The 27,481-nt window shown below is 43.4% G+C and overlaps 4 non-coding genes across 4 annotated transcripts; all 4 read left to right on the plus strand.

Annotated features, from left to right (window-relative positions):
* The first annotated feature begins 23,112 nt into the window (after window positions 1-23,112).
* On the plus strand, window positions 23,113-23,194 carry trnas-aga (transfer RNA serine (anticodon AGA)). Its single transcript has one exon. It is a non-coding gene; the product is annotated as a tRNA-Ser (tRNA).
* A 213-nt stretch (window positions 23,195-23,407) lies between these two features.
* On the plus strand, window positions 23,408-23,478 carry trnag-gcc (transfer RNA glycine (anticodon GCC)). The gene has a single exon. It is a non-coding gene; the product is annotated as a tRNA-Gly (tRNA).
* Window positions 23,479-24,037: 559 nt separating this feature from the next.
* trnai-aau (transfer RNA isoleucine (anticodon AAU)) lies at window positions 24,038-24,111 on the plus strand. Its single transcript has one exon. It is a non-coding gene; the product is annotated as a tRNA-Ile (tRNA).
* A 1,271-nt stretch (window positions 24,112-25,382) lies between these two features.
* On the plus strand, window positions 25,383-25,464 carry trnas-aga (transfer RNA serine (anticodon AGA)). The gene has a single exon. It is a non-coding gene; the product is annotated as a tRNA-Ser (tRNA).
* Window positions 25,465-27,481: the final 2,017 nt, after the last annotated feature.

The raw sequence follows: 27,481 nt of genomic DNA on the forward strand, positions 1-27,481 counted from the left end.
TGTGCAAGATGTGCCTGAATACTTTTGATCAGCTTCCTGCTCACTTCAAGAGAGCGTGTATGAAGCATGCCACGGCAGAAGAGATCGGGATGGCCTCTCAACAGACGAGGGAGGACATGATGAATCACCTGAAGAACGGGGTCATTGTGGATTACCACAGATAAGAGATCAAAGGACACTTTGTGGGCTTGAAATACAAAGAAAATCTTGTTCTATGGTACAAGATAAATACAAAACTTAAGCTTTTATTTTAATTAGATTTATTTATAAAGCATAAGCAATCATTTATTACATTAATATATGTGAAAATAACATTTTAGTATCATACATTTAGTATATTTAGTTCCTAATGCTGAAAGAAATGATCATAGAACATGACATCTAACCTTACCTGCGGTGTTTTTAATCCCTATTGCTCAATGCACGGTGAAAGCATTGCATACATATGTCTGACAATGAGGAATGGGCCCCTGAGACAGTCATTTGCCTGTTTCACAAATGATCGTATTTTACTAGAGATTCTGTTTGGGATTCAGATGTGCATTCTGACAGCAATCCCTTTCAATAAATGATACGTTCTGGATGAGGTCAAAGGTGTTGGAACACTGTATTTAGGATGTGTTTGCAGTGATTGTGTGTCTTCTGCTTCAACGCAGTGATATATAGACGTGCTCCTGTAATTTATTGGTACAAGCCCAGGGCAGTGAGCAGTCTGAGGATTTATTTCCAGACGGCATAGAGCAGTGAAGCAGTGAAGTAGTGCAACACACTGGATCATTATATTGTTAGAATCTATTCTACTTACATTATTACATTATACACAATTTGAGTTCATTTTAAAAAGTAAAATGTAATGAAAGGAATGCATTTTCATAAGAAAGATAATACCGATATGCATGTGATAATCTTCCTTATATCATGTAGTGTGTCATTTGGACACTTTGTGGGATTGAAATACAAAGAAAACCATGTTATATGGTACAAGATAAATACAAAACTTAAGCTTTTATTTTAATTAGATTTGTTTATAAAGCATAAGCAATCATTTATTAAATCGCTTCTTGAATTAAATCTTTTGACAAGAGGTAAGACTTCTATTTTACATTTAAACCCATGTTTAGCTGTGTTTTTTAGATTTAACTGAACCAATTTCTGTGTGTGATAATGTCCTTGAATTCTGACAACATCACACTAAATTACATGATATAAAACAGCTAATGTTTCTAGAGATAGAATGTTTCTAGAATGTTTCTGGGATGCTGGGATGTTTCTGGGATGCTTCTAATTACTTTTTATTACCAGGGACAGTTTAATTCACCTTGTACAGTACTGAAAGACCAAGATGCTTTTTTCTAAAGTTATTTAACATTTTATAGAACTTTGTCTACTATGGCAACATGATGAGCTTGGTGAAACTTGGAAAAATACTGCTTGGACACTTATCTTAAGATAAAGATAGGATAAAGGTTTATCTTTTGCACCTACCTGACCCCCAGGGAAGGCCAATGCTTTCTAAGTTGATGGTTCCCTACAGTAGACTGTACTTTAATTTCAAAGGTAATGTATATTGACCCAAATCAGTTTTGGACTCCAATCTACTGACGAAATGGAGCCTATCCTTTTTTCAGGATTTTAGCATCATACGTTTGGTATATTTAGTCCCTAATGATGAAAGAAATGATCATAGAACATTTGGACACTTTGTGGGCTTGAAATACAAAGAAAATCATGTTCTATGGTACAAGATAAATACAAAACTTAAGCTTTTATTTTAATTCGATTTCTTTATAAAGCATAAGCAATCATTTATTACATCGCTTCTTGAATTAAATCTTTTGACAAGAGGTAAGACTTCTGTTACATTTAAACCCATGTTTAGCTGTGTTTTTTAGATTTAACTGAACCAATTTCTGTGTGTGATAATGTCCTTGAATTCTGACAACATCACACTAAATTACATGATATAAAACAACTAATGTTTCTAGAGATAAAGTTTCTGAGATGCTTCTAATTACTTTTTATTACCAGGGACAGTTTAATTCACCTTGTACAGTACTGTAAGACCAAGATGCTTTTTTTTAAAGTTATTTAACATTTTATAGAACTTTGTCTACTATGGCAACATGATGAGCTTGGTGAAACTTGGAAAAATACTGCTTGGCCACTTATCTTAAGATAAAGATAGGATAAAGGTTTATCTTTTGCACCTACCTGACCCCCAGGGAAGGCCAATGCTTTCTAAGTTGATGGTTCCCTACAGTAGACTGTACTTTAATTTCAAAGGTAATGTATATTGACCCAAATCAGTTTTGGAATCCAGTCTACTGACGAGATGGAGCACATCCTTTTTTCAGGATTTTAGCATCATACGTTTGGTATATTTAGTCCCTAATGCTGGAAAGAAATGATCATAGAACATTTGGACACTTTGTGGGCTTGAAATACAAAGAAAATCATGTTCTATGGTACAAGATAAATACAAAACTTAAGCTTTTATTTTAATTAGATTTGTTTATAAAGCATAAGCAATCATTTATTACATTAATATATGTGAAAATAACATTTTAGCATCATACGTTTAGTATATTTAGTCCCTAATGCTGAAAGAAATGATCATAGAACATGACATCTAACTTTACCTGCGGTGTTTTTAATCCCTATTGCTCAATGCACGGTGAAAGCATTGCATACATGTGTCTGACAATGAGGAATGGGCCCCTGAGACAGTCATTTGCCTGTTTCACAAATGATCGTATTTTACTAGAGATTCTGTTTGGGATTCAGATGTGCATTCGGACAGGAATCCCTTTCAAGAAATGATACGCTCTGGATGAGGTCAAAGGTGCTGGAACACTGTATTTAGGATGTGTTTGAAGTGATTGTGTGTCTCCTGCTTCAACGCAGTGATATATAGATGTGCTCCTGTAATTTATTGGTACAAGCCCAGGGCAGTGAGCAGTCTGAGGATTTATTTCCAGACGGCATAGAGCGGTGAAGCAGTGAAGTAGTGCAACACACTGGATCATTATATTATTAGAATCTATTCTACTTACATTATTACATTATACACAATTTGAGTTCATTTTAAAAAGTAAAATGTAATGAAAGGAATGCATTTTCATAAGAAAGATAATACCGATATGCATGTGATAATCTTCCTTATATCATGTAGTGCGTCATTTGGACACTTTGTGGGATTGAAATACAAAGAAAACCATGTTATATGGTACAAGATAAATACAAAACTTAATCTTTTATTTTAATTAGATTTGTTTATAAAGCATAAGCAATCATTTATTACATCGCTTCTTGAATTAAATCTTTTGACAAGAGGTAAGACTTCTATTTTACATTTAAACCCATGTTTAGCTGTGTTTTTTAGATTTAACTGAACCAATTTCTGTGTGTGATAATGTCCTTGAATTCTGACAACATCACACTAAATTACATGATATAAAACAGCTAATGTTTCTAGAGATAGAATGTTTCTAGAATGTTTCTGGGATGCTGGGATGTTTCTGGGATGCTTCTAATTACTTTTTATTACCAGGGACAGTTTAATTCACCTTGTACAGTACTGAAAGACCAAGATGCTTTTTTCTAAAGTTATTTAACATTTTATAGAACTTTGTCTACTATGGCAACATGATGAGCTTGGTGAAACTTGGAAAAATACTGCTTGGACACTTATCTTAAGATAAAGATAGGATAAAGGTTTATCTTTTGCACCTACCTGACCCCCAGGGAAGGCCAATGCTTTCTAAGTTGATGGTTCCCTACAGTAGACTGTACCTTATCTTCAAAGGTAATGTATATTGACCCAAATCAGTTTTGGACTCCAATCTACTGACGAAATGGAGCCTATCCTTTTTTCAGGATTTTAGCATCATACGTTTGGTATATTTAGTCCCTAATGATGAAAGAAATGATCATAGAACATTTGGACACTTTGTGGGCTTGAAATACAAAGAAAATCATGTTCTACGGTACAAGATAAATACAAAACTTAAGCTTTTATTTTAATTAGATTTATTTATAAAGCATAAGCAATCATTTATTACATTAATATATGTGTGTAGCGGCGAGGCTTATTAATAAGGCAGAATTAAGTGTTCTGAGCCTTCCCAAATGAGGCCCCATTTCTCTGTTCATCTCTGTGGTGCAGCCACAGAGAAACTGTTCTGCAGGGTGATTTAAGGTCCTAGGACAGCTCCCAAAGGGGGATGCACTTAGCTAAGCCTGGCTATCATGATCAATGGTCATCCATTGGCGCCTATCTGTCTAGGGAGTGCCAGTTGGACATCTGGACTGCATTACTAAGTGTCAGGACTAAGTGACTCATATCTCACCTTGATCAATCAATCAGGGACTGGTAGGGCCGAGTAACCCACGTGGGACTCTGATGCCCATGGAACTTTCAGCCAATCAATGAGCTGAAGTTCCTCCAGGTAAAAACAGGCAACACAGAGAGCCTGTGAGATTCAGTAAGATTCAGAAGGGAGGATTCAGAGGATTCTGTGGACAATTCTAAAGGGAATTCAAAGGAGAATTCCAGGGCAGGACGGCCCAGGAGCAGAAGGCTCCCAAGGGCAGGACATTCTCGCAGCGCGCCTCCTGACCATCCTGAGACTCAGCCCGGACAACCACGGAACGGCCAGTGTGTACGAGTGCCAGAACTTTCCTTTGTTCTAAGAGTCTAGAGCGGAGGTTGCCAGAGAATAACCAGAGGATCCACCCGAGGTTAGCACCAGCAGCAGGCCTTGTGAACAGGTCGGAACTGTGGACAGCTGAATCACTATTCAGAACTAGCTCTTCATCAGAAACGAACCGGTCCTCTTCCTGACTTGCTGGGACCCACAGTCATCTTTTCTCCTGTGCACAAACTTTGCTAGTTAAAGCCCACAGTGAGCATCAGCAGTGCAGCGTCGCAAGCCGCACAGCACAGCCTGGCACGGAGCCAGAGAGCGCGGATTGGACAGCAACAGCCTGCAACTGTTTCTTTGTACCCGCAGGAAGATCTGAATCCCCAAAGATTGGATGAGTATTCAACTTCAATGCATTACAGCTCGAGAATTCAATTGTTATCCCAACCAGTTGATATCAATTTAATTCCTAAGAGTTATGTACTTGTTTGAGTATCTAATGTAGAAGTTATAACCAAGTTCATTAACGAAACGGTCTTAATGAATGATATACTGAACGTATGTCCTCTTGATATGTGTAACACTTCGTAACTGACTGAATATATATCTTTTGTATTCTGATAACCCTCTTGATAAGATCTGTTAGGTTTACATGCATATTTTATGTATTAATAAATGTATCCTCGTGTATTAGTACCTGTGTGTGCGCGTTGTTTGAGTTATGTCACATGGTTGGATTCTAAAGCTATCAAAAGAATCAACTTTGTGATTTACTGCTACAATTAATAATTGTCTCAGTAAATGCCCAAACCCTACAGAACTGGTGCCTTCAGAGACCCCCTACATTTAATTTTGCTATGGCAACATTACATATTTGGCGTCCCTGAACCGGTTTTCTTACATTATTTGGCGTCCCTGGGTGGGCGTGGCAAGACTGAAATGAGTCAACCAAGCGGAATAATTCAATATAAAACGCCGCGGGTTTCATACACAACAATACGGTGTGCTGAAAGCCGAAAGAAAAAAAAGTTCCCCTTGCTCTTTAAGCAGTGCTTGATTGTTTTGTGATCTTTTGCGATCTACCGGGTTGATTGCATACTTGATCTTGTGGTTTTCTGTGGTAAAACTGTGATTTCGTACTTAAAAGTAATACTCTTTAAGTTTAACGATGGTTGCTAAAAGGTCTGAATTCGAGTCGCTATTAAGCACTCTCTCTAGCAGCGACAGGTCTGACCACGATCTCTTCCATATCTCCGTCAGCGGAGAAGCTAGAAGGATAAATCTCCATTCTCTGAGAGAGCTAGCGAAGGACATAGAGAGATTTGACCCCGCAGTGTCAAAGAATAATATCGAGAGTTATATTCAGGACCTCAGGTATACCCTGCAGTATCTGCCAAACGCCACAGAACAGGAGAAAGTGTTTCTGGTCAGGAAAACTACCAGCAGAGCTGTACATGAGTGGATGGCTAGGCAGATGAAAGAAGTCTGTAATGATTTTGAGCAGCTTTGTCAAGCACTTATCGAAGAAAACAGTGCGTTTATTGACCCGACTGCTGCGATAGCCGCCGCTCTTAACATTAAGCACAAGAGAGCAGAGTCCCCTCGCGAATATTACGAGAGACTTAGACGAACTTATTTTGCAGGGCGAAATGATGAGGGTTGCGAAGAGAACACACATTTCAAGGGTTTATTCATTGCGAATCTCCACCCGTCAGTCAGAAAGATGATCTTAATGCATACAGATGCACAGACCATGAAAATGACTGATATTAAGAGATTCGTGCAGAAAGCCTGGGAGTATGATGTCCAAAGTCGCTCTGAGCAAAAAGCTGTTAAAGTGACTGTGTTTGCCGTCAGAGCCAGCAGGGTTAATTCCCCCCTGCTCGAAGGAGCACAGGCTCCTGAGCTGGCTAAGCCCCGTTCCAAAGCATGCACACAGGACCACACCCAGCGTCCTAAGTGCCATGAGAACACCGGGGGAGGGAAAGGGCTAGATAAAGCTGAACAAAAGGATTCAGTAGCCACCCGCCTGGCCAGGCTTGAACAAGCTTTATTAGGACAGGGACAACCGCTCCCCAAGGCTGCCGGAAGCGTGAATGAGCTGATACTCTCCATGAGGAGGCGGAGACCCGCCCCCTCTCCCTCCCTCAGTCTATCTGATTGAGCAGAAGGGTTCCTGCCTGGATGAATTCAGCCACTCCCAAGTGAGTGCTGACTCCACCCCTGAAGTCACAGAGCAGGCAGTAAAACACAGAGGAAAAGCAAGAAGCTTTTACCTCAAGGCTGCCATGGGAGATGTCTTACACTGTGAGACACTGATTGACACTGAGGTTGAAAGGTGTTTGATGTCACACGGCAAGCTCAAACGGGTTGAAAAAGAAAAGGGCATGCGACTCAGAGAGGAACCTTTGGTGGATCACCAGAAAGGCAAAGTGTGGAAACAGGTCAAGGCTCCTAAGCCTTCTGTACAGAAGGAAAGGGGGGCCAAGAGGCAGACTGTGCTCACACAGTGCCCACCGAACACAGAAGCCTATGTGGAGATTCCTTCTGTTCCCTCTGGACAAGAAATAAAAATATTTCCTTGTTCCCCGGATATACAGTGCCTTGCGAAGGTATTCGGCCCCCTTGAACTTTTCAACCTTTTGCCACATTTCAGGCTTCAAACATAAAGATATAATTTTTTTATTTTATGTGAAGAATCACCAACAAGTGGGACACAATTGTGAAGTGGAACAAAATCTATTGGATTTTTGAAACTTTTTTAACTAATAAAAAAATGAAAAGTGGGGCGTGCAAAATTATTCGGCCCCTTTACTTTCAGTGCAGCAAACTCACTCCAGAAGTTCAGCGAGGATCTCTGAATGATCCAATGTTGTCCTAAATGACTGATGGTGATAAATAGAATCCACCTGTGTGTAATCAAGTCTCTGTATAAATGCACCTGCTCTGTGATAGTCTCAAGGTTCTGTTGAAAGCGCAGAGAGCATCATGAAGACCAAGGAACACACCAGGCAGGTCCGTAATACTGTTGTGGAGAAGTTTAAAGCCGGATTTGGATACAAAAAGATTTCCCAAGCTTCAAACATCCCAAGGAGCACTGTGCAAGCGATCATCTTGAAATGGAAGGAGTATCAGACCACTGCAAATCTACCAAGACCTGGCCGTCCCTCTAAACTTTCAGCTCAGACAAGGAGAAGACTGATCAGAGATGCAGCCAAGAGGCCCATGATCACTCTGGATGAACTGCAGAGAACTACAGCTGAGGTGGGAGAGTCTGTCCATAGGACAACAATCAGTCTTACACTGCACAAATCTGGCCTTTATGGAAGAGTGGCAAGAAGAAAGCCATTTCTCAAAGATATCCATAAAAAGTCTCGTCTAAAGTTTGCCACAAGCCACCTGGGAGACACCCCAAACATGTGGAAGAAGGTGCTCTGGTCAGATGAAACCAAAATCGAACTTTTTGCCCACAATGCAAAACGATATGTTTGGCGTAAAAGCAACACAGCTCATCACCCTCAACACACCATCCCCACTGTCAAACATGGTGGTGGCAGCATCATGGTTTGGGCCTGCTTTTCTTCAGCAGGGACAGGGAAGATGGTTAAAATTGAGGGGAAGATGGATGCAGCCAAATACAGGACCATTCTGGATGAAAACCTGTTGGAGTCTGCAAAAGACCTGAAACTGGGACGGAGATTTATCTTCCAACAAGACAATGATCCCAAACATACAGCAAAATCTACAAAGGAATGGTTCACAAATAAACGTATCCAGGTGTTTGAATGGCCAAGTCAAAGTCCAGACCTGAATCCAATCGAGAATCTGTGGAAAGAGCTGAAAACTGCTGTTCACAAACGCTCTCCATCCAACCTCACTGAGCTCGAGCTGTTTTGCAAGGAAGAATGGGCAAGAATTTCAGTCTCTCGATGTGCAAAACTGATAGAGACATACCCCAAGCGACTTGCAGCTGTAATCGCAGCAAAAGGTGGCTCTACAAAGTATTAACGCAAGGGGGCCGAATAATTTTGCACGCCCCACTTTTCATTTTTTTATTAGTTAAAAAAGTTTCAAAAATCCAATAGATTTCGTTCCACTTCACAATTGTGTCCCACTTGTTGGTGATTCTTCACATAAAATAAAAAATTTATATCTTTATGTTTGAAGCCTGAAATGTGGCAAAAGGTTGAAAAGTTCAAGGGGGCCGAATACTTTCGCAAGGCACTGTACAGGGAAGTCGTGTCCCGGCCAAGGTCCCAACAGCCTCCATGCCACAGGAGCGGTGCTCCAAGCAGCCGCCTGATCCACCAGGTAAAGCACACACCTTTTACATCCCTAAAGAGGAGCAGATCTCCCCACCTGGCGATGAAAAGGAGCTTTCCCTGTGCACCCTGGCACCCAAGAGGGGTCAGGAACACCACCCTGCAGTGGTGGAAGGGATCCAGATGGCAGGAGAGCAGGTTGGTGATGTAGCCCTCACCCTTAGCCCTGAGAGGTCCTCTATTAGTAAGGATCTGCTTGAGCAGCTGTCACAGGGCCACCGCCAGGTGCCCCTGGTGCAACATTCACAGGTTAGACAGGAGGTCCAGCTGGACGCTGAGACTACTGCGCTGTGGACACACCTGATCCCAGATGCCGATTCCCTCTGCTGTGACCCAGGGAACCTGCAGTCAGGTAACATTATTTCTCACAACTACCAGGTAGTGAGTGAGACTGACCTGATTGTTCCTGCCTCAACGGCAGGGTTGCCAACACACCCAGTCCCCCAGAAGGGACAGGGAATGAAAGCCGAGCCGGTTTTCTTACAGCCACCAGCTCAGTCTGTCAGTCTGAGTCTGACCAACAGTGGTTCAGCCAGACTGGAGCTGGATGGTCAAGTCACCCGCCTGCCAGTGCAGGACATCGCAAAGAGGGGTGTCAGAATCCCCGCCTGCACTGACATGGGCCTGGTGAGTGATAGTAAGTTCAAAGACAGTGAACTAGCTATCCCAGTGCTGGGGCAGCTCCCTGAACCCCTAGCAAGGGAAGGGGGGAGCGAGCAGGTGTCCTACACCCACGCCCAGCGAACGATTGTAAACATGCCGATAGAGGGATTCCTCAATCAGGAAGTGTGCAGGGTGGACCTGAACAGTGAGAATGGGGTAACAATCCCAGATCACTCAGGTGCTCCAGATGACCACTCAGCCGAGGGTCAGGCATGCTCTACCGCTGCACCACCCCCTGCAGGGTTCCTAGAGCACAGGCATGAACAAATCGAAAAAGCAGATGCCCTGGAAAAGGAGGAGCAGCATCAGCAGCTGCGTCAGATCTCCCCATATTTCCAGGATGTTGGTGCCCAAGATGCCACAGGGCATACTGAGAAAGACACCATGTACACGCTGCGCCAGCTTAGAAAGGCGACAGTCACTCAGAAGGAGATGACTGGGATCAGCCACCCGAAAAGACTTTTAGGAGGACTGATTGCTGCCGCCACTGTTGCACGTTTGCTTTTTTCTGGTAGGTTTGTGTGCTACTGGCACTCTCACCCTGACTGCCCCAAGAAGGCAGGGGTCAGAGATGCCGGAGGGTAGTGACAGACTGTATCGACAGCAGCAAAAGTTGGAAAGCTTAGGGAAAACCCTACAGGCAATTTCCTATGCAACAGGGTTAAACCTTATTCCCCAACCAGTGGACATGATTGTTGGTGTTATACAGTGGGTTTATGCTTGTGTGCAACAGGCCAGAATGTTGACACAAGACCTATTAAGGGAGCTTAGTGCCACTGTAGCTAGTCTAACCACGGCACGATTCCCAACCCACTTGATTCCACTCTTCTCAGTAGAGGAGTATGTGACATTAACCCCATCGCTCATAGCTCACCCAGAAGGCAATCCAAGATTGAATTTGGTTCCAAATCTTGAGATGGGTATGGCCACCAAAGCTATCCATTGGCTGTGTCTAAACGATTCACCAATGAAGGGTGTAAAGCTACTAACGAGCAGAGGGAGGTTAATGAACCCCATGAAGAGCAGGTAGGAAGTAAATGGCTGGTCAGCACACCACATTTAACTGACACTATGACTTGTGACAGGCATGATACAGCTACCACAATGCAGCTACCTAATCAAACAGTTTTCCTGCAAGTTCCCGAGGAGGCCATAGTACAGCATGGTAACTTAACACTGTACGGTCTGGAACCAGACAACATAAGACCAAACTTGAGGTCATGGATGCCTTCAGGTGCCACACTATTGAATTGGATAGAAATCCAAGAAACAGTAAGCCCTGAAGAGGTACAGGTAGTTAGTTTGCTTTAATGGAACAAACCTCCAAACCACCCAAGCAGATACCCAACACAGGTGTTGTGGTTTATCGCGGGGCTGGGAACAGGAACTGTTGTTATTGTAACACTGCTGCTGGGAAGCTGGATCATGACTGACAGTGTACTCTGAATGCTGTACTCTTGCATCAAAATGTAATCTGGGTAGCATGAATGAGTCAAAGGTAGCATGTCAAAAGAAAGGAAGTGATTTCTCCCCAAATATGTACTACAGAGGTATCAGATATTGACAGTGAACTTCCTGATGTGTAATTCCTAGACTTAGATAATGTCTCCTACCGTGTTTATACATACTCCAGATGTTATTCATCCTGTTTGTATCCAACGCTGGTTCCGGTATGAATTCTCGAGGAGTAATGTGGACATTTAAGATTAATGTTCTAATGGCAAGGGACATCACTTAACTCTGTTTTGTTTTGAAGGCAACAACGCCTCAGGACCTCATGACCTTCAAAAAGGGGGGATATGTAGCGGCGAGGCTTATTAATAAGGCAGAATTAAGTGTTCTGAGCCTTCCCAAATGAGGCCCCATTTCTCTGTTCATCTCTGTGGTGCAGCCACAGAGAAACTGTTCTGCAGGGTGATTTAAGGTCCTAGGACAGCTCCCAAAGGGGGATGCACTTAGCTAAGCCTGGCTATCATGATCAATGGTCATCCATTGGCGCCTATCTGTCTAGGGAGTGCCAGTTGGACATCTGGACTGCATTACTAAGTGTCAGGACTAAGTGACTCATATCTCACCTTGATCAATCAATCAGGGACTGGTAGGGCCGAGTAACCCACGTGGGACTCTGATGCCCATGGAACTTTCAGCCAATCAATGAGCTGAAGTTCCTCCAGGTAAAAACAGGCAACACAGAGAGCCTCTGAGATTCAGTAAGATTCAGAAGGGAGGATTCAGAGGATTCTGTGGACAATTCTAAAGGGAATTCAAAGGAGAATTCCAGGGCAGGACGGCCCAGGAGCAGAAGGCTCCCAAGGGCAGGACATTCTCGCAGCGCGCCTCCTGACCATCCTGAGACTCAGCCCGGACAACCACGGAACGGCCAGTGTGTACGAGTGCCAGAACTTTCCTTTGTTCTAAGAGTCTAGAGCGGAGGTTGCCAGAGAATAACCAGAGGATCCACCCGAGGTTAGCACCAGCAGCAGGCCTTGTGAACAGGTCGGAACTGTGGACAGCTGAATCACTATTCAGAACTAGCTCTTCATCAGAAACGAACCGGTCCTCTTCCTGACTTGCTGGGACCCACAGTCATCTTTTCTCCTGTGCACAAACTTTGCTAGTTAAAGCCCACAGTGAGCATCAGCAGTGCAGCGTCGCAAGCCGCACAGCACAGCCTGGCACGGAGCCAGAGAGCGCGGATTGGACAGCAACAGCCTGCAACTGTTTCTTTGTGCCCGCAGGAAGATCTGAATCCCCAAAGATTGGATGAGTATTCAACTTCAATGCATTACAGCTCGAGAATTCAATTGTTATCCCAACCAGTTGATATCAATTTAATTCCTAAGAGTTATGTACTTGTTTGAGTATCTAATGTAGAAGTTATAACCAAGTTCATTAACGAAACGGTCTTAATGAATGATATACTGAACGTATGTCCTCTTGATATGTGTAACACTTCGTAACTGACTGAATATATATCTTTTGTATTCTGATAACCCTCTTGATAAGATCTGTTAGGTTTACATGCATATTTTATGTATTAATAAATGTATCCTCGTGTATTAGTACCTGTGTGTGCGCGTTGTTTGAGTTATGTCACATGGTTGGATTCTAAAGCTATCAAAAGAATCAACTTTGTGATTTACTGCTACAATTAATAATTGTCTCAGTAAATGCCCAAACCCTACAGAACTGGTGCCTTCAGAGACCCCCTACATTTAATTTTGCTATGGCAACATTACATATTTGGCGTCCCTGAGCCGGTTTTCTTACATGTGAAAATAACATTTTAGCATCATATTATTACATACAGGTCTCTAGCTTCAACACAGTGATATATATATATACTCAGTGATTTATTGGTACATGCCCAGGTCAATAATCAGAATGAGGATTTATTTCCAGACGGGCTACAGGTAGTGTTGTGAAATACTTCAACACACTGGATCGCAGATTTAGACCCCCTGCACTCTTACTCCTTAAAAACCAAAGAAATGAAGATATGTAGCAATTACATTGCAACAGGGCTGACAGTGACTTAATGCTTATACTAGTGGACTTCTGGTACCTTTAGGGTACGGTGTTCCCTGAAGGGCTCTCAAACCCCGCATTTCAGATGCCTAGCTGTTTCGCTGATGTGTTGCACCTCAGAATCACTTTTAAACCTTACCTCTGGTATCTTTAATCCCTATTGCTCAACGCATGGTGAAAGTATTGCATAAATGTGTCTGAAAATGAGCAATGGGCACCTGAGAGACTCATTTGCCTGTTTCACAAATGATCATATTTGACTAGAGATTCTGTTTGGGATTCAGTTGTGCATTCTGACAGCAATCGCTTTCAAAAAACGATACATTCTGGATGAGGTCAAGGTGCAGGAACACTGTATTTAGGATGTGTTTGCACTTATTCTGTGTCTCTAGCTTCAACACAGCGATATATGTATATGCTCACTGATTTTTTGGTACATGCCCAGGGCAATAATCATTATGAGGATTTATTTCCATATGTGCTAGAGGTAGTGTTGTGAAATTCTTCAACACACTGGATCGCAGGTTTAAACCCCCTGCACTCTTACTCCTTAAATACCAACAAATGCAGATATGTAGCAATCATATTGTAGCGGACACTCATTTGCCTGTTTCACAAATGATCATATTTTACTAGAGATTCTGTTTGGGATACGGATGTGCATTCTGACAACAATCTCTTTCAAAAAATGATTTTACCTTATCGCAGCTTTGCCCTTCTTGCCTCTTTGGAAAATATCTCCATCTTGTGGTCGTTGTTGGTAATGTCTAGACAATATCTCCATCTTGTGGTCGTTGTTGGTAATGTCTTCTTATGCCCTTTTTTATTTTAATTCTCTATTAGTTGATTCTAGTATCTCTACAATGGAGCTGAAAATTTTCCAGAAAGTGGTTGCAAGCCCGATATCATGCGAAGAAACTTCAGGATTCGGGGATCAGTCAATGGATTTTCTTCAAAGTTGGATTTTTGCACTCTGTGGACCAAGAGATGTTGTTCTATAATGTTTTTTTTTTTTCAAATTTAAAAATATCATTTTTTCATGGAGCTTTGAATGGGATGGATTCACCCTCCTTTAGCCAGGACAGAGCTCCAGGAGCCTGGGTAGGATTCTAGCTTTCTCCCCTTGCAGGCACGTGGCACAGAAGACAATATTTTTTTCCTTAAAATCTTTTTTTTGTGTGTTCCTTGTTGTTCCAAACTTAATTTTAATCACTTTTAATTAGAGATTTTATTAAAAATAGTGCAATAAATGACTAATTTCACAAAAATTAATGTAATATAAAACGGATGTTTTCAACTTTATTGTAGTGTTTTAGAAACTAATATGTCTTCAAAAATGGTTGTTTTTCACTCCTATGAATGAAAACTGTTGTCATATGATGTTTTTTTTTTCAAATTTTAAATGATCATTTTTTCATGGAGCTTTGAAGGGGATGGATTCACCCTCCTTTAGCCAGGACAGAACTCCAGGAGCCTGGGTAGGATTCTAGCTTTCTCCCCTTGCAGGCACCTGGCACAGAAGACATCATTTTTTTCCTTAAAATCTTTTTTTTTTGTGTTCCTTGTTGCTCCAAACTTAATTCTATTCACTTTTAATTAGAGATTATATTAAAAATAGTGCAATAAATGACTAATTTCACTAAAAATACTAAAAGTAATATAAAACGGATGTTTTTAACTTTATTGTAGTGTTTTAGAAACTAATATGTCTTCAAAAATGGTTATTTTTCACTCCTAGGAATGAAAGCTGTTGTTATATGATGTTTATTTTCAAATTTTGAAAAAGCAAAGGATTCTAGCTTTCTCCCCTTGCAGGCATCGGACACAGAGAACCTCATGGTTTTCCTAAAAATCATTTTTTATGTTCCCTGGTGTTCCAAACTTAGTTTTAATCAATTTTAATTTGTTATGTTACAAACAGGGTAATAAAGTCTTATTTGGACTATAACTAATGTCATATTGTCTGCTACAAAACTGATATTTTCAGCTCTATTGTAGAGATTCTAGAATCAACTAATAAAGAATTGAAATAAAAAAGGGCATAAGAAGACATTACCAACAACGACCACATGATGGAGATATTGTCTTGACATTACCAACAACGACCACAAGATGGAGATATTGTCTAAACATTACCAACAACGACCACAAGATGGAGATATTTTCCAAAGAGGCAAGAGGGGCAAAGCTGCGATAAGGTAAAATCATTTTTTGAAAGAGATTGTTGTCAGAATGCACATCCGTATCCCAAACAGAATCTCTAGTAAAATATGATCATTTGTGAAACAGGCAAATGAGTGTCCGCTACAATATGATTGCCACATATCTGCATTTGTTGGTATTTAAGGAGTAAGAGTGCAGGTTTAAACCTGCGATCCAGTGTGTTGAAGAATTTCACAACACTACCTCTAGCACATATGGAAATAAATCCTCATAATGATTATTGCCCTGGGCATGTACCAAAAAATCAGTGAGCATATATATATATATCACTGGGTTGAAGCTAGAAACACAGAATAACTGCAAACACATCCTAAATACAGTGTTCCAGCACCTTTGACCTCATCCAGAACGTATCATTTCTTGAAAGGGATTGCTGTCCGAATGCACATCTGAATCCCAAACAGAATCTCTAGTAAAATACGATCATTTGTGAAACAGGCAAATGACTGTCTCAGGGGCCCATTTCTCATTGTCAGACACATGTATGCAATGCTTTCACTGTGCATTGAGCAATAGGGATCAAAAACACAGCAGGTAAGGTTAGAAGTCATGTTCTATGATCATTTCTTTCAGCATTAGGGACTAAATATACTAAACGTATGATGCTAAAATGTTATTTTTACATATATTAATGTAATAAATGATTGCTTATGCTTTATAAACAAATCTAATTATAATAAAAGCTTAAGTTTTGTATTTATCTTGTACCATAGAACATGATTTTCTTTGTATTTCAAGCCCACAAAGTGTCCAAATGATGCACCTTTGACCTCATCCAGAACGTATCATTTCTTGAAAGGGATTGCTGTCCGAATGCACATCTGAATCCCAAACAGAATCTCTAGTAAAATACGATCATTTGTGAAACAGGCAAATGACTGTCTCAGGGGCCCATTTCTCATTGTCAGACACATGTATGCAATGCTTTCACTGTGCATTGAGCAATAGGGATCAAAAACAGAATGGAAACAGACATGGAAACCAACAAGGATGGGATTTGAACCCATGCGTGCAAAGCACAATGGACTAGCAATCCATCGCCTTAACCACTCGGCCACCTCATCAACAAAACTGGGCTGTCCCAACTGGGTTGGCGCGCTCCAGATGATCTTTTTCTTTTTTTTCCCTCGTACTCGAGGGTCATTTTCCTGTTCCACATGCGATTTCAACATTTTCCTTGGGAGATGTCAAGCCAGCAAGCCACTGCTGTGGTTCAGTGGCCAGCGTGGAGTTCAGTGGCCCTGTTGTACACAGAAAGCACATTGAGCTCCTTGGACATGAAAAGTTCCAGATAAAAGCCATTTGTCATCCTTTCTCTTGGTGTCGATGTTGCTATTGTATGTAAAGGTGGCAACTTGCTCAGCGAGCAGGCGGAGCACACACCGAATGCAGATGTGTCTGAGTGGTGTGTCCAAGTGGCTGCAAAAGGACAGCACTCCCGGGGCGCTGTGGCTTAGTTGGTTAAAGTGCCTGTCTAGTAAACAGGAGACCCTGGGTCTGAATCCCAGTGGATAACTGCCTATGGCTAGACTTAATTAAATGCAAGTATTCATTTCCTGTCTTTAACACGACTTGTTTTTCTTAAAATGGATGCAACTTGCAAAACATGAAATACAAACCTTGCTAATCAGCGCTAGCAGCTGGCAAAAAAAAAAGAAGTCAGCAATGTTTTTTTTCTTTAACCTTAACCCTGCTAATGGAGAAGAGTTAAACGACCGAGTCTATGCAGCTTAAACGATGCGCACGTCGGGTTCTTAGCTGAAAGGGTGGTAAATCACGCTCACCCCAGTCCTTAATCTTTTAAAGAGGATACAAAATTGAACCTAGTCGCCACATCACATACATCCTGTTCAATGATAAAAAGGTAACATCTATCCTCGCTCCAGAGTAAATCTCACGTTGAGGGCATATTTTTTTTTCACTTTACCGTGAATCGGGCTCGGCTGCACAGAGGAGAGAGCAGAGCAATGAGGTCACGGGGACAGGGGAGTCACACGCTGGCGGTTTGAATACGCGGAAGATCACTGAGGGATCCACAGTATATGGACCCTCCGTGCGCAATCAGTCCGCACTCCGGACTCTGAATCCTGCCATCCGAGTTAAGATCTCGGCAGAACCTGAACCGCAGTTCCTTCTTAAAACGTAATCTGGTGAGCATTTCTAGAATCGTACTTGTATAGATGCAGCCTTTAATGTGTTGCTAGGTTAAAATTGATGACTTCTTGTATTTCAGTAGGCAACTGCCCTCTTGATTTCAGATTGAATTTCTTTATTACAGGGGCGCTTTTATGATGACAGAGTCATGTTCAGGTACTTTGCTTGATGGAGGAAGCTCATTTCGGACTCTGTGATCTGCTCACCTGGAAAGGTCTGCTGTACTACTACAAGAGAGAAGTAGAGTCTGGAAGAAGGGACAATTTTATGATGCTTTGGAAGGTAGTTTTTTTTTTCTTTGAAATCGAAATGAATCAGAATATCAGAGCAAAAGACAAACTCTTGGTTTGGTTTAAAGAGATATGGTTTTAAAACAGACAAAATGTAGAAAACAGGTGTTTCTCACTTTTGGAAAAGAATGGACCGGGGGTATTTTACTAGTTGCAGTGCTGAGCTCACCGGGTTGCAGTCCTGCAGTGTTGCACCAGGGTCAGTGGTGCAATGGATAACACGTCTGACTACGGATCAGGAGATTGTAGGTTCGACTTCTGCCTGGCTCGGGTCGTTTTTAAACGCATCAGGCTACTCCCTAAGTAGCCTGTGCTACTTACTGTATTGTAATCGTACCCAGTAAGAGATTTCCTTCATGTAAATGAACTGCACCTGACAGCTTTAGAAAAACACCTGGGCTCAGTACGGTGCTGAGAGCTCAGCGTTGCTGTTGTTCTAATTAGCACGCACTGCATCGGCTATGAACCCGAACTTTTCAATTATTCCGATCAGTAAGTCAACACGTAGTCCACATGAAAGGTAGAAATATTCTCTTGTCTGTCTCTTGTTTGTATAGAACTGAATGTCCCTGACAATGTACTGTTAGTTTTAATTGAAGAACGGCATTTGTGTTCAAATATACCAGACAAGTTTACGTAACTGCTCATGCGACACTCAGTTGTAATTAGTCAAGAAATAAAGTCGAACAACAGCTGCGGGTTTGATTCTGAACGTATGAGATTGCAGCGCCTTTTACTTCCATTGACAAATGATAGAGATTCGAAGAGAGATCCTTCAGACCAACAAGCAAACCCACGGCTATTTCGGTTTTCTAGCTAGGCAACGTTGGTGTCTGCAATAGCATACATGAAAGCGTGATGCAATTTCTGTGGCTACATTTGTTGCACATCATGCACAGTAAGAGTGTTTCTAACACCAAATAAAAAGTCAACAATTAGCGATCACGCCTTCTCCTCAGTTAACCCACTGAAACCCTTGCTGTTAACAGATCTTTAATGCGTGCTTTACGAGCACCTACATATCGTGTCGGTTCTTTCAGCTTTATTCATTAGGTTTTCAAAGGCATAAGTAGAGCACCAGAGGTGCGAACGCAGAATGTGTGGTAATCTGAAGAACTGCTTTCCATGGCAGCGGGTCCAAGCGATTTAGCATTTTTATAGTACCGGGAAAGGAGAAGCGGCACTTTGCCTTTGCCGCGCAGGCACAAGGCGACGTGCGGCAGACGCCGGAGTCGGCAAGTTCCGAACCTGCGCGGGGAAGCCCCAACGCATTTCGAGTCCATCGCCTTAACCACTCGGCCATGACAAAAGCGAGCTCGCTGCCGCCGCATTCCTCCTATAATCTAACACGGAGTGCGAAGTCGCTGCGGAAACCTTTTTAAAGTCGCTCTCCGTTAAAAAAAAAAATACCTTTCACAAGATTCGTGCCGGCAGACAGACATGCCTCAGAGGGTTTAAGGCTGGCTTCACGTTCAAATGATGAAGTCCCCCAGTCCGGATGTCAAAATGCAACTTTGGCAGACAGAAAAAACATCAACAAACCACAAATGTGGAAAAGGATTTTACAAGCTGCACCACACTGCACTTTCCAAAGCATTTACATTCGTGTTAGACGCAGGAATTGCCTTTGATTTGCGCGCTTACGAACGCCATGGAAAACGAAACAAAACTAAAGCCCTCAGCTCCTGCACTTGATTATAATGCCGTTACGTGTCGAAGCAGGAATTTACGTCATCCTACCACTGCAACACGGGGAATAGAGGGAAATGAGAACAATCTACGAATTGTCTCTAAACAGTCCCTACAGTTGTAAGACGCCTGGAAGCGTGCACCCCCATCATTAATCTTTGCGCATCTGTGCAAGGTAAACTCTGGAGCAGTCTCTGAAACGGCTCAAAGGAAACACGTGATTGATTCCATGTGCATCTGGGGTTCATTTCTTATTTACATTTAATTCAAGGGAAAGGCTTGGGTCAGTTTCAGACGGCCTCCAACAGCGAGATTCAAGCGTCCCACCTTCAGCCCAATCTGCGCCGCCAGAACGCCAATGGCTCCTCTGGTCTCCGGGGTGCGGTTGTGACTCCGTAACCTAAAGTGTTGGTGGCAGACAAATGGAGACTAACAGGTGATGTCCTAGGACATGACTACATTGTGACACTCGGTGGGGATGGTGACCATTGCTTGGAAAAGAGTGCGAGGCCCCTTTAGAAAAACATTTTGTTAACAGGCATTCTGCCTCAGCCTAAACACCTATAGCTTGCAAAGCACATGCTATTAGACAGGCACCTCTGCAAGACCTTAAGAGTCTCTTAAACTAGTGATAGAAAGGTGTTCCCAATAGGCGATGTTCGGCTTTCAAATCATCTCTCCGTGGAAGCGCCGAGATGCAGCTGTTTAAGGCTTAGAAGCAGCTGACTGTTTCACTACCTAGCTGATCACTGTCAGTCAGGGAGCTCAGAGGTGAAAAGCCTGTCTGAGAGACAATTCGTCGTCGATCAGTTCAATATGTTCCGTACCAGCTCGGCGCACCTGAGATCATCTTGGTAGCCGTGTAGCTCAGATGAGTGAGAGCGTGTGTGTGTGTACCACCGTGATTGGATGCCGGTCCTTCTCAGGTCACAGTAAACCTTCTGCTGCCTAACTTCCCTAATTTTGGGGATCCCTTTGAAAAAGCAAAGGAAAAAAAAACTGGCTCTCATCAGCGTGATTGACCCTCCCCAGTGTGCCCCAGTGGCCTAATGGCTAAGACACTGGCCTCCTAAAACAGCGATTGTGGGTTTGAGTCCCATCTGGGGTGCTCCTGTCCCATTTTGAGCGTACAAATGTCCTTGTGATTTGCAAAGCTACAACCCCACCTTACTCAGTGAGCGTCTCTGCTTTTCTCTCACATACAGTTGGGAGAAAAACTTTTGTAAACAGCCCTTCGGAATGATGTGGATTTCTGCATGAATGGCTCCTAACATGTGATCTTATCTTTATCTAAGTCATAATAATTAATAAAGAGAGTCTGATTTCACAAACAACACACGCCCAACATTTGACATTGCTGTTTCTTTATTGACCAAATGGTTTAAACAATCAAGGTCATTGATGGAAAAAGTATGTGAACCCTTATATTAAGGAGCTAGTGGAACCTCCTTTATGACAAAAACCTCAATCCCCACTTTCTGTAGCGGCTGGTCAGACCTGAGCAGCGGTTAGGAAGTATTTTGGCCTATTCCTCTATGCAAAACTGTTTCAGTTCATGTATATTTTTGGGATGTCTTGCGCTGAACGGCCTGCTTCAGATCACGCCACAGCACTTCAATGGGATTGGGGTCAGGACTCTTACTTGGCCATCCCAAAATATGGAATTTCTTCTGTTTCAGCCACTCTGTTGTTGATGTACTCCTTTGTTTTTGTCATGCTGCATGACCCAGCGTCTTTCGAGTTTTAGATCACAGGCAGACACCCTGACATTCTGCTGTAGAATTTCCTGATACATCTTGGAATTCATCGGTCCCTCGATGATTGCAAGCCGTACAGCCTCCGCCATGCTTCCCAGGTGGGATGAGGTTTTGGAGTTGGTATGCAGTGTTTTGTTATCTCCAAACATAACGCTGTGCACATTTACCAACAAGTTCAACTTTTGTCACGTCTGTCCACAGAACATTGTTCCAGGAGTTGCTGTGGAACATCCATGTGGTCTATAGCAAACTTGAGAGGGGCAGTGGTGGTTTTTTTTGGGGGGAGAGCAGTGGTTTCCTCCGTGGTGACCTCGCATGATCACCACTCAGATTTCTGTTCAGATTTCTTCTTATGGTGGACTCATGGACACAGACGTAAGACAAAGTCAACCACCTGTTCGCTAGATCCCATACCCACTCAGCTAGTCAAAGATTCCCTCGAAGGACTGGCAGGACCTATAATTAGTATGATGAATGCATCGCTTGCGTCAGGCGTTGTACCTGATCAATTTAAGGTAGCGGTTGTTAGACCGCTCCTTAAGAAGTCAAATTTGGATCCACAAGTTCTTAACAACTACAGGCCTGTCTCAAAGGTCCCATTTCAATCTAAAAGTTTTGAGAGAATAGTTGTTGCCCAACGTCAATCGTATCTGGATTCAAATAATATACTTGAGAAATTTCAGTCTGGTTTCTGAAACAGCATTAACAAGAGCCTTAAATGATATTCTCTTAGCTACTGATGCGTGGAATGCAACAGTGCTAGGTTGCAACAGTGCTAGGAATGCAAACGTTAGGTTGCGCTTCTTCATGCTGCATGGTCGGCATGAGTGGAGCTTTTTAAACGTCTGTACTTAGTGCGCCTCATAAGAAATCGTTTGTCCCCGTTCAAAAGAGATTGTGCGATGTCCTGCAGCGTTCGCAAAGCAAACCTTTGACAGTTTGAAAAGAGGAATTTATTCTGCTTCCTGTGCGTGCAGTAGTTACAAAGTTGAACGTCTTTACACGATCTGCTGCAGTTTTCAGTGGGCGGGCTTTGTCAGATGGCTTGGAAAAACGCACTGTGTTTCGGCTCGGGAAACATCATGAGCAGTGTCCTGCATGTTTTCTGTGTATAGCTGTCTTTTAACGCATACAGAATTCATTCGAAATCATTGATTTCTCCAATTAACAAAGGTCCCTTAAAGGATGAGTCAAAGTAACGTCTAATCGGATTAGTTTCCTTAGAGCTGGTTTAGAGTTTGCTCAAGAGTTTACCTTTCACAGACGCGCAAAGAAGAATGTTGGGGGTGCACGCTTCAAGGCGCCTTACAGCTGTGGGGAGTGATTCGAGACGATTCGTGGCGTGTGCTCGTTCCCATATACTGTACACCCCGGGGTGCAGTGCTAGGATGACGTATAATACCGCTTGGGCAAGTAACGGCGTTATACGCAAGTGCGGGACGTGAGGGTTTTCGTTTGTTCGTTTTGTTTTGCTCTGCTTTGCTTTGTTTTGCTTTCCATCGCGTTGGTAAGAGCGTAAATAAAAAGGCGATTCCTGCGTCTACCACTAATGTTTGAGCTATTTCAAGTGCGACGTGGTGCGGCTTTTCAAATGCTTGTGGGCATTTCTCTGTTGTTGATTCTTTTTTTGTGTGTAACAAAGTGGCATTTTCATGTCCGGACGGGGAGACTTTATCATTCCGACATGAAGCCACCCTTAAGTCCTCTGAGGCGTGTCTGTCTGCAAGGCTTGTATTTTGGAAATGTTTTTTTGAAACGGAGAACGACTTTGAAATAGGCTTCCGCCGGCGCCTCGCGATCCAGGTAAGATTGTAGCAAGAACGCAGCGGCAGTGGGGCTTGTTGTAGTCGTGGCCGAGTGGTTAAGGCGATGGATTAGAAATCCATTGGGGTCTCCCCGCGCAGGTTCGAATCCTGCCGACTACGTTGTCCGCCTCCAGTCGGTGTGTTTCGGCGCAAGCAAAGAAACGCGCCTCTTTGCTGTTCCTGGTGGTTTTAAAACGCACAATCGCTTGTACCCGCTGCCTCGGAAATAAGTTCTTCAGCGTCCGTGAATGGCATTTTGCAGCTGGAAGCAGATGTCGACGCGTTTTGCACAGAGCACCAAAAAACCGTCTTTTTTAAAGGCCCAGGCACTGAGCATTGGTGGTTCAGTGGTAGAATTCTCGCCTGCCACGCGGGAGGCTCGGGTTCGATTCCCGGCCAATGCAGTGGCTTTTGCAGCGAGCGGCTCCATCACTTGCATCCCCTTGCAACTCGCAACTCAAAAAACCCACTGAAGCTAAGCAGGTGTGAGCCAGGTCAGTACCCGGATGAGGGTGAGCTACAGGGGAAAACAAAGCTTCCAGCTGGAAGCGGTGTTAATGGTGCGGGCGGTGGGGCGCTCACCCTGAGGTCTGTGCGGGTCCCAATGCCCCAGTATAGTGACGGAGATGCTGTGTTGTAAAAGGGCGCTGTCTTTTGGATGAGATGTAAAACCGAGGTCACAGCGCTCTGTGGTCATTCAAAATGACCACCAAAACCTTTGACAAAAGCTCTTGGTAATTGATGGTCTTCAATAATGCTTCTCCTTTAGGTACATTTTAAATCAGCTGAAAAATGCTGTGAAATGGGGGGGCACTTCAGGCCAGTGTAGGATTTGGGTTACAAGAACCATGAAACTGCACGAGAAAGCCCGTACACTGAATTACACGGCTTTCTATTCAAAGGAGGACAAAAGAAATTCCCTGAGTTCGATTTTTTGCAGCACAGAGAGGAGCACTGTTGTGAGGCCGGTTAGCTCAGTTGGTTCGAGTGTGGTGCTAATAACGCCAAGGTCACGGGTTCGAACCCCGTACTGGCCAGGTCCTTTTCTCCTCTCTTACCAAAGCTGTTAGGTTCCTTTCCGTGGTGAGAGGGGTTGTCATGCAACGCTGCCACATAGTGCCGACAGACAAGAGTGTTGCGGGAGAAGAGAAAAGTGTTTGAAGATTTAAGAGTGTCTTAGGTGGAGCCAAAATCAAGTGTCACAAATACAAGTGGGAGGATTTCCAATGTTTAATATGGTAAAAATAAGCGGAAGTTATCTGCCGGTCCGGCACAGTCTGCCATGCTTTTGTCATATACTGTAAAGTGGTGTCGAACTGGGTGTCGAACTGGAGCCTCACCATTTGCATATGGGAAGGCTCCAGTTATACGTCGAGTGTCACATTAAATGACAAAAATGAAGAGAGTTAAAGCAGCTGGAGAGGTTTTCTTACAACTTTTGAGCTGACACAGTTTTGGAAAATGTTTCCTTCACGCTGCACTGTACAACATAGGCAGCCAAGAGTCTCCAAAACAAAACAGAATTGACAGATAGGAGAAAATTCCCACTCATCCTGAAGTTCCCAAAATCCAGCACTGAGCGTAAACAAAGTGTCTAAGTAGCGTGGGAATGCTAACCCTAACCCTAGCTGGAGTTTGAGCAATCCAGCACTGAGCGTAAAAAGATGAGTCAAAGTAACGTCTAATCGGATTAGTTTCCTTAGTGCTGGTTCAGAGTCTGTTCAACAGTTTACCTTTCACACATGCGCAAAGAAGAATGTTGGGGGTGCACGCTTCAAGGCGCCTTACAGCTGTAGGGAGTGATTCGAGACGATTCGTGGCGTGTGCTCGTTCCCATATACCGTACGCCCCGGGGTGCAGTGCTAGGATGATGTACAATACCGCTTGGGCACGTAACGGCGTTATACGCAAGGTTTTCGTTTGTTCGTTTTGTTTTGCTCTGCTTTGCTTTGTTTTGCTTTCCATCGCATTGGTAAGAGCGTAAATAAAAAGGCGATTCCTGCGTCTACCACTAATGTAAGAGCTATTTCAAGTGCGACGTGGTGCGGCTTTTCAAATGCTTGTGGGCATTTCTCTGTTGTTGATTCTTTTTTTGTGTGTAACAAAGTGGCATTTTCATGTCCGGACGGGGAGACTTTATCATTCCGACATGAAGCCACCCTTAAGTCCTCTGAGGCGTGTCTGTCTGCAAGGCTTGTATTTTGGAAATGTTTGTTTGAAACGGAGAACGACTTTGAAATAGGCTTCCGCCGGCGCCTCGCGATCCAGGTAAGATTATAGCAAGAACGCAGCGGCAGTGGGGCTTGCTGTAGTCGTGGCCGAGTGGTTAAGGCGATGGACTAGAAATCCATTGGGGTCTCCTCGCGCAGGTTCGAATCCTGCCGACTACGTTATCCGCTACAGTCGGTGTGTTTCGGCGCAAGCAAAGAAGCGCGCCTCTTTGCTGTTCCTGGTGGTTTTAAAACGCCCAATCGCTTGTACCCGCTGCCTTGGAAATAAGTTCTTCAGCGTCCGCGAATGGCATTTTGCAGCTGGAAGCAGATGTCGACGCGTTTTGCACAGAGCACCAAAAAAGCGTCTTTTTTGAAGGCCCAGGCACTGAGCATTGGTGGTTCAGTGGTAGAATTCTCGCCTGCCACGCGGGAGGCTCGGGTTCGATTCCCGGCCAACGCAGTGGCTTTTGCAGCGAGCGGCTCCATCACTTGCATCCCCTTGCAACTCGCAACTCAAAAAACCCACTGAAGCTAAGCAGGTGTGAGCCAGGTCAGTACCCGGATGAGGGTGAGCTACAGGGGAAAACAAAGCTTCCAGGTGGAAGCGGTGTTAATGGTGCCGGCGGTGGGGCGCTCACCCTGAGGTCTGTGCGGGTCCCAATGCCCCAGTATAGTGACGGAGATGCTGTGTTGTAAAAGGGCGCTGTCTTTTGGATGAGATGTAAAACCGAGGTCACAGCGCTCTGTGGTCATTCAAAATGACCACCAAAACCTTTGACAAAAGCTCTTGGTAATTGATGGTCTTCAATAATGCTTCTCCTTTAGGTACATTTTAAATCAGCTGAAAAATGCTGTGAAATGGGGGGGCACTTCAGGCCAGTGTAGGATTTGGGTTACAAGAACCATGAAACTGCACGAGAAAGCCCGTACACTGAATTACACGGCTTTCTATTCAAAGGAGGACAAAAGAAATTCCCTGAGTTCGATTTTTTGCAGCACAGAGAGGAGCACTGTTGTGAGGCTGGTTAGCTCAGTTGGTTCGAGCGTGGTGCTAATAACGCCAAGGTCACGGGTTCGAGCCCCGTACTGGCAAGGTCCTTTTCTCCTCTCTTACCAAAGCTGTTAGGTTCCTTTCCGTGGTGAGAGGGGTTGTCATGCAACGCTGCCACATAGTGCCGACAGACAAGAGTGTTGCGGGAGAAGAGAAAAGTGTTTGAAGATTTAAGAGTGTCTTAGGTGGAGCCAAAATCAAGTGTCACAAATACAAGTGGGAGGATTTCCTATGTTTAATATGGTAAAAATAAGCGGAAGTTATCTGCCGGTCCGGCACAGTCTGCCATGCTTTTGTCATATACTGTAAAGTGGTGTCGAACTGGGTGTCGAACTGGAGCCTCACCATTTGCATATGTGAGGCTCCAGTTATACATCGAGTGTCACATTAAATGACAAAAATGAAGAGAGTTAAAGCAGCTGGAGAGGTTTTCTTACAACTTTTGAGCTGACACAGTTTTGGAAAATGTTTCCTTCACGCTGCACTGTACAACATAGGCAGCCAAGAGTCTCCAAAACAAAACAGAATTGACAGATAGGAGAAAATTCCCACTCATCCTGAAGTTCCCAAAATCCAGCACTGAGCGTAAACAAAGTGTCTAAGTAGCGTGGGAATGCTAACCCTAACCCTAGCTGGAGTTTGAGCAATCCAGCACTGAGCGTAAAAAGATGAGTCAAAGTAACGTCTAATCGGATTAGTTTCCTTAGAGCTGGTTCAGAGTCTGCTCAAGAGTTTACCTTTCACACATGCGCAAAGAAGAATGTTGGGGGTGCACGCTTCAAGGCGCCTTACAGCTGTAGGGAGTGATTTGAGACGATTCGTGGCGTGTGCTCGTTCCCATATACCGTATGCCCCGGGGTGCAGTGCTAGGATGATGTACAATACCGCTTGGGCACGTAACGGCGTTATACGCAAGGTTTTCGTTTGTTCGTTTTGTTTTGCTCTGCTTTGCTTTGTTTTGCTTTCCATCGCGTTGGTAAGAGCGTAAATAAAAAGGCGATTCCTGCGTCTACCACTAATGTAAGAGCTATTTCAAGTGCGACGTGGTGCGGCTTTTCAAATGCTTGTGGGCATTTCTCTGTTGTTGATTCTTTTTTTGTGTGTAACAAAGTGGCATTTTCATGTCCGGACGGGGAGACTTTA

The sequence above is a fragment of the Lepisosteus oculatus genome, unplaced genomic scaffold (genome assembly GCF_040954835.1).
Source record: "Lepisosteus oculatus isolate fLepOcu1 unplaced genomic scaffold, fLepOcu1.hap2 HAP2_SCAFFOLD_70, whole genome shotgun sequence".
NCBI classification, from domain to species: domain Eukaryota; kingdom Metazoa; phylum Chordata; class Actinopteri; order Semionotiformes; family Lepisosteidae; genus Lepisosteus; species Lepisosteus oculatus.